Source organism: Prionailurus viverrinus, chromosome C2 (genome assembly GCF_022837055.1).
Source record: "Prionailurus viverrinus isolate Anna chromosome C2, UM_Priviv_1.0, whole genome shotgun sequence".
In the NCBI taxonomy this organism is placed as follows: Eukaryota; Metazoa; Chordata; class Mammalia; order Carnivora; family Felidae; genus Prionailurus; species Prionailurus viverrinus.
This window is the reverse complement of record NC_062569.1, coordinates 41,802,128-41,810,704: the sequence shown is the minus strand read 5'-3', so window position 1 is coordinate 41,810,704 and position 8,577 is coordinate 41,802,128.

Here is an 8,577-nt window from a genome sequence, read left to right as displayed (position 1 = left end):
AAAAAAATAGACAAACCAAATAAAAAATAGGCAGAGGAACTGAATGAATACTTTTCCAAGGAAGATACATAGATGGGCAACGGATACATGAAACAATGCTCAATAATCAGGGAAATGGAAATTAAAAACACAGTAAGATAGCACCTCATGCCTATTAGAATGGCTATTATCAAAAAGATAAGAAATGATAACTATTGGCAAGAATGTGGAGAAAAGGAAACCCTTGTGCACGGTTGGTGGGGATGCAAAATGTTGCAGCCACTATGGAAAACAGTATGGAGTTTCCTCAGAAAATTAAAAATAGAACTACCATATAATCCAGCAATTCTACCTCTGAGTATCTGAAGAAAATAAAAACACTAATTCAAAAAGATATATGTACCCCTATATTTATCATTTATTGCAGCATTCTTCAAAATATCCAAGATATGGAAGCAACCTAAGTATTCATTAATAGGTTAATGGATAAAGAAAATATAGCATACACATGCATACATACATACATGCATACACACATACACACAAGGTAATATAAAAAAGAATGGAATCTTGTCATTTGCAGCAACGTGGATGGATATGGAGAGTGTTATGCTAAGTGGAATTGTCAGAGAGACGAACACTGCATTATTTCACTTATATGTGGACCCTAAAAACAAAACAAATGAACAATAAAACCAAAACAGAAATGAACTCATTGATACACAAAACAACCTGGTGGTTGCCAAAGTGAGGAGGGTAGGAAGATGGGCAAAATAGGGGAAGAGAATTAAGAATTACAAACTTCCTGGGTGCCTTAGTGGCTCAGTCAAGTTGAGTGTCTGACTCTTGCTTTCAGCTCAGGTCATGATCTCATGGTTCATGGGTTGGCATCCCATGTCTGGCTCTGCAATGATGGGCTCTGTGCTATCATGCAGAGCCTGCTTGGGATTCTCTGTCTCCTTTTCTCTCTGTCCCTCCCCTGATCATGTGTGCATGCTCTCTCCCTCTCTCTCTCTTTCTCTCAAAAATAAGTAAATAAACATTAAAATTTTTTTTAAGTTACAAACTTCCAATTCTGGAATAAATAAGACAAGGAACTACAACATACAGCATAGGGAACGTAGTTAATATGTAACAGCTTTGTATGGTGACAGATGGCAGCTACATGATGATCACTTTGTAATGTATATGTGTTGAATCACTATGCTGTATACCTGAAATTAATATAATATTGTATGTCAATGTCACTTCAAAAAATTCTCATCACAAGAAAAAAATTTGTAACTTGGTGACAGATGGTAACTAGACTTACTGTAGTGATCATTTTGTAGTGTATACAAATATGGAATCATTATGCTATACACTTGAAACGAATATAATGCTATTCATCAATTATACCTCAGTAAAAATCCAAATTCCTTGTAATAGATTACAAGATCTACTTCCTTCCCAGTAGTATCTCTCTGACCTCAATTCCTATAAACCTTCTCTTGATTTATGCTGGGTCTTTTGATATACCATGCCTATCCCCCAATTCAAGCAATTTGTTCTAGCTATTGGTTCTTCCTGATACTCTCTTCCCCTACCACATCTATAAGTCTAACCTACTCATTGTTTAGGTATTTGTTGAATGTTTTCTTCTCAGTTACACTTATCCTTACTACCTTTCCCCAATACTGTAGATGCCATTCACCATCTGTGTTTTTTCTCAACAAGGCATATATTTATGACATACTAAAATGTTACTATTTATTATTTATTGCCTCTCCCACAAGAATATAAATTTAATGAGGGAAGAGATTTATTTTTAACAATCTTTTTCACTTATGCATCATTCCCAATACCTGGCATGCATAGGTATTCAATGAATCTTTGTTAAATGGTGTAATAAATTTATTTTCTTGTACAGCTATTGTCTCCTGAATCTAGGAAAATTCTTTGAGAATGAGCATTGCTGAAATGTGGAAGCAGATTATCTTTTCCTTCCTGTGTTCTTATCTTACTCCTTCTGTCTCTCTCACAGACACAAATACATACACAACCCACCCCCTCCCCCAAACATGTTTAGGCACACACGTTGAAGAGGAGAAACTTGGTAAGCATGACCTGAAATATAAAAGGTTGATGTTGCAAGTAAGAGTGGCAAGAAATAAAAAGAGAGAAAGGAAGGAAGGAAGGAAAGAAGGAGGGAGGGAGACAGGGAGGAAAGAAAGAAAAGAAGTCATGTGAAATTGATTATTTCTGATGAAACAAGGAGTAGGGTTTTAAGCAGCCACTTGAACTGTTGTGCACAGTATGCTTTCATTATTATTCACCCTCGTTTCTTCTCATGCACAAAGAAGGAAATTAAGATAATACCAAAACAATCATTCTACAAGAGAATATTTTTTATTTTTGGAGATGCTTTCAACAGCTAATGAATGAGACCACTAATTTGCATCAGAGTAGATTGTCATTCTGTATCCTGGAAACCTCTCTTAAAATATATTTTTGGAGCTTATATTATATTGTGCACTCAGGTGAATAATAGGGAGAAGTTTAATGGTACATTTTAGCATTCTCCCTTTATACTCCTTTACCTGCCCCATCAAAAAGCTAGCACAGGTTTGGAATTTCCTAACAACCATAGATTATTATGGAGGCAACTATATTCTCATCACAGTTCTTAATTACCAACAATGTTGTATACATGATAAAGGTGAAAAGTGTATGTGTCTATACATATAGAAATATTTTGTTTAAAGTCCTTTTGAGACCAATTAATTTACCAAACAAATATAAATATCTTCAAGACAAATGCCTACTGATTTGTGGTTACAAATTTGGATTTCAAAGTTGCAGATATATATGGAAACTGAGGATGTTGAGCCTTCTAATAGTTGGCATAAAGACCACAGAAGCAGAAAGGAACTCACATTGTCCCAAGGTATTTTCCCTTGCCCTAACCTTCCCTTGGCTACACATTATTAAACATTCTAGAAGTCCCCTGCAGCTTAGGCTAGAAGTTAACAAACGTAACCTGGTCTTAAACTAGTTTGTTTCAAGGTGGGCAGTGGTGGTTTACTTTAAAAAAGGCCTAAATGGAATGTTTAAATGGAATATTTTCAGTATCCTGTTGGACTTTTGGGCTGTGTGGATTGGAGTGCAGAAACCAGAGGCTTAGGAGTTATAAAGTAATTGACATGTCCTTACTTAGAACAGGATAGAGGTTTAGTTAAGGAAAAGTATCTCTGTCTCTGTCATTCTATCTCCTCTCTCTCAAAAGTAAAGCATACGAACTAGTAATAAGGATAAACACACAAGCAATTTTGCCTGCATTTAGCAGATGCTGCCAGTGTGGCACAGGTGGATGGTCACAGATGAGTCTTCCAGAAGACTACTGTTCTCACTCCACCACCTGAGGACACTTCAAGCTCGGTATCTAGAAATCTTCTCAATGGGCTTCCCTCTGGATTCAGAAACTAGGTTTTCAGCTATTAATCTTTGTTTTTCTTTTCATAGAAACCTCTCATTAAATGCCTAAATGTTTGTACAATTCAGCAAACATTCTCTACTACCAAGTCTCAACAGATGGTTCAGCAGGTCCTTAATGATCATAAAGCAATTGAAAGAGAAAATGGACTTACATTGTTCAGAGGAAGGAAGGATGTCTCTTCTTTCCCCCAATCAGAGGAGGAACTGACAGAGATTCCTCGACCAAACTCCAGTCAAGCTCCTCTGAGCCATTTTCTGGACTAGGCCTTGACCTTTGGACTTCTGAGTCAGTCTTTGAATTGCCCAAGGATCCTGCTAAATAGGTTTAGTCAGAACTCTCCACCTTAATATCTAATCATTCTTGACTGCCTTCAGAAAGTATCCTGTCAAGTTGGTTTAGCGAGAATCTCCATCCCTCTTAATAATTTTCCATCCACAGCCCTGCTCCTTGGTTATAAATTCTGACTTATGGCTGAACCCAACCCCCCTTCTCCCCTACTGCAAACCCCATTGCACTAGTCCACTGAATGAAGTCTTCCTTATCATCTTTAACAAGTATCAGAATAATTTTTTCTTTAATTTTTTTTTCTCCTCAATATATAGAGGAAAATGCAGGTACCTAGGAGGAAACAATAGTTTTCCTTCAACAGAGAACCACCATTGTCAAGGATTAAAAGATATCCAAAGTATTTCAATCTTGTTCGACCAATGTGCTGCATGTTTGCCTTATATCTGATAATTAGTAGTAATATCCAGGTAGTCTCTTAAAGTAATGTAATAGTGTTCGTAATCATGGGTATTAGAATCAGACAGACCTATGTTACTATCCTAGCCATGTCAGTTTCATTCTGTGATCTTTAGGTGAACAGTTGACCTTTCTAAGATTTAACACTTCATTTGTTACATGAGCATAATGATGATATATGTAATATATTAAATGAGATAATACGTAAAAAGAGCATAATATAGTGCCTAAAACACAGTAGGTGCCCAATAAATATTAGTCACTTTGATTTTAAATATTCATAATAATTAAGTACTTTCCAAATATTTTGTTTTGAGTTGTTCCACTTGTTATATCAGACATTTCCAGGAGTCTCTTTAAAGGGGATATGCTACTTAACGCCATATTCTGAAATGAGTGATCTCATAGAAAGATACGTTTGATATGTGAGTTATATATACATATATAATTTTTTCAAAATAAGTCACCTAGTAATTCTTTCTAAACAAATCATAGTCAAAATTTATTTCCTTTCTAATCATGAAAGCCGTCATCTGGAGCCCAGGTAACATTCTGATATTTTATAGGTAATCACAGAAATCCAGTAACTTCTGGTGGATAAGAATATTAATGTGGAAAAAATCCATTTTTCTGCAACTCCTAAGAATAAAATATGCTACAGAAAGGTGTAGTCAACTCAGTAAGATATTCTTATTGTTGACTTGAACCTTATGGAATCACCACTGAATGTCAAAAGTAATCAAATATCAGCAATTTCACATTTCATAGTAAAAAACTATCAAATTTGTTTCCATGAGTAATGTTAACTACATTTTCCCTTGTGGGTTCTAATTCCAAAAGGATAACTTATTTACTTGAGCCCTATATTTGTCCATGCCAAGCCTAAACCTTCATGGCTTAATTCCCATGCATATGAAGGTGAGGCACTGTAAAATTGGGGTTCTTAGATATAAACAACAGAAGTCATTTTGGGTAGCTAAGCAACAAGGGTATTTCCTGGAAAGATCATCATGGGATAGAAAGGAAGTTTGGAAAACCAGGCTCAGGTACGAAGGCCAAGACCCTAACACTTTTCAATTTAGGATATTTCCATAGTTTGGGACTCTGCTCTCTCTGACATTAGCTCATATGCTACTCCACTGTATCTTCCAAAAATAATCTCTACTGGACTCTGCTCTGTTTTTCTCACTCTCCCAGGTTTGAACTCCTGGGAGGAAGTGTCTGATTAGCTGACCACACATCATGTCACTCTACCTTCTATACGACAACGTCCCCTCATTGTCTTCTGTAATGGAAGACAAAGCCCCACCTCCAACCTTTCCGGTTATTCCTGCCAAATAGGAAGTTTATAAGTTGGGCACAGGTACATAGTTTTTTGGTTTTTTTTAAGCTAAAATCCTCTAGATTTACTCCTATATAACATTATGTCATGATAGTACCAGACTGCTACAGACTAGATTTTGCATTTTCAATTATTTTGGTTGTTTATATATACTCCTATTTAAAAATACATGTACAAATGTGTAAGTCTAAAAACAAAATATGATGAACTAAATAAATGATGAACTAAAACACAGTTTCTAACCCTTAAAAAGTCTGTGGTTCAGAATTGCCCCATATGTATTTGATTTTTCTCAATTGTACTATCAGTGTCAATTGCTATTACACAAAGAGTGACGTGAAAGTCACATAAAGAACAATCTTTTGTGTGTTTTATTGTGCAAAATATACTTAAGAGAGGACTTCCAGGGATGTTATTCACACGTAGAAGTCACACATTTAATCCTTGCGTAGAAAGTACAGAAGATTATCAGTTTAACAAAAGGGAAACAAAAATCAATTTTGTGTGAATTTAATCAAAATTGAAAAGTAAATAAACCTGCCTGCTGATGAATATGCTTTCTATTTGAGGGGAAAAAAATATTTGCATTGTCGGTGAATAAATCATCTTTCACAAAAAAATGATTTTGTTCTTTTCCAAGGTGAAGCATTTACTTCAGATTAACCTTAAACTTTGGTGTTATAGGAAAAGTTAAAACTTTATTAAGAGATAATAAAACTATATGTAATCAGAATTATTTCACAATAGGAATGAAACTGACTGAATCCTACTTTCCTGAATCTCCCATGATATTTCAGCTCTAAGAAAGACGTCTAGAATCTCAGAGGCAGTGTGTTCTTTACATCAGCACTTCTTAGCACATTATATTCCCTAGTCTCAATTATCTCTCCCTTTACTCATTTAAAAGAAGCCAGAAAAAAAAAAACTCAGTTTCAGAACATGCACTAAAATGTGACCCTTTCCATTGAATTAACAACTGAAATCACTTTAAGTTTCTATCCTAATTATACCTCTTTGTAAATGTTTCCTTCTCTAATTTAAAAAGGGAAGAGGTTTTTGTGTGGGTGTGGCTTTTTGGTTTTTGTTTGTTGTTTTTTATCCCTTTTAGGGAGAGTAGAGAGGTTTGGGGGAAAGCTGCCTTTAATATTAAGGAAAAAAACAAGTTTGTTGGTAAAAAACTGATTAGAAAGTAATTGAACATTCACTAAATCATAGTTTTAATACAGCAGTTGTATATATTTAAAAACTGTTTTTTAATAGTATTCAAAACATGGTGTTTTTCATTTAAACAATGTAAGTTCAATACATGAATTAATTGAATACAGTACTGGTGAGATACTTTTCCTATAATTGGGATGATTTTTGCCTAATCAACAACTTAGCTGAAAGTACTCATTTGAAGATGGTTGATTGTTCATATAGAGGTGTTGTTTCTTCATCATGAAAGAAAAGGGTGAAAGGGTCTATTGAACCTTGATTTCTGATCTTGGTTAATTAGCATTATGTTCAATCAGGTTTGGCCATTTGTTTTTTTTTTTTCTATTTAATATTTAAATGATGCTATAATAAATATTTGGTATCCTATGTCTGTGAGCAGGAAAGAACATTTTTTTTTAGGGATGCCAAAAACTAAAGTTCTAAGATTGTGATTTCCATTTTCCCCCAGCTATTTCTATGGGGAACACCATTTTACAGATACCAGATACATTACCATGAAAGCAAAACATCAACAGAGACAAGTTTTGGATTATTTTATTTCCGTGAATAACAAAGTCTTTTTTTCTGAGCGTGAGCATGAATTCATGGTATGTACCTAATAATAGAGAACTTGGTTAAAAGGCGACTGTCGATGGTTCCAGGTCCAGTGGCTAAGTTATCCATATTGTTTTTCCCCAAAGAATAGGACAGCAAAACAAAATGCAAAGATATCAAAGGAGGGAATAAAAAAATGTATGTATGTCTGCTTTTGCCCCCAGGTATATTTAATATGAAGATGTATGTGTATGGTGTGTGTGTGTGTGAGAGAGAGAGAGAGAGAGAACCACATACATATCTTAGATGACTCCTTTTAAGTTAGAGGAATTTGGAGCAAATATTAATCCTCTCTAAGGCACAAATATGTGCCACCTCACTTGAGTATTCAGCATCAGATGTGCTGAAACAAAGAGAATAAAACAAACAAAACTAACACAAACTACTAAGAGAAGGCAAGGAGGCACTTGGTATAAGACATCTATATCTTCCTCTCCATCTCCTCCGTTCCAAATCTTCCAAGTCTATACCCAAAATGTTTCTACCTCAGAAAGCAAGTCAATGATAAAAGACATGACGTCAGCTGGTGGTAACCTTGACCCTGACTCTGCACATCTGGGCCCTTGATTTCGGTGTCTTGTACAAGAGGAAAAGTCAGAGAGTTCACATGCAGTCTTACAGCATCATATGAACAAGCATGAGGTGTCCCGTGCTGTGACTGGGAAAGTCCTTTCACTGAACTTCACTCCTGATTCTGTCACTCAAGGCATCGAATGTAGGCATTTCTTGCATATCCGTTCATTTGCTGAGGATCCACTCAAACAGGCAAAACTTAGTCATTAATGATTCAACTATCCTATATTGATTAGGAAGACAAAGTTTAATGAATCCTAAAAGCAGACCTCTATTTCCAGCCAGCTCTTACTGACAATAAAAAATTATCTAAGGCATGTGCTCAAAATAGTGCATTCTATCAAAAACTTATTCAGGCTGACTTTACTTCAGCTTTATCCAAGATGAGATCATTATAAAAATAATCTAAAGGAGAAAAAAATTCTCCAAGCAACATGTATTTGAAACTCAAATTTCTCAAAAATAAACCAGTCTAGGAGTAAAGATAATGGCCTAATAAGCGTAATAAAATAGTATTTCTGTTTTTGCCACTATGCATAAAATTTCAGAAGCTTCAGCTTTCTTCAGATTTTTCCAACAGATTTTAAGCTGTCCCCATGGGGATAGCCAAAAGCAGTCCATTCAGCTCACATGCAGAGAGTATGGTTTCCTC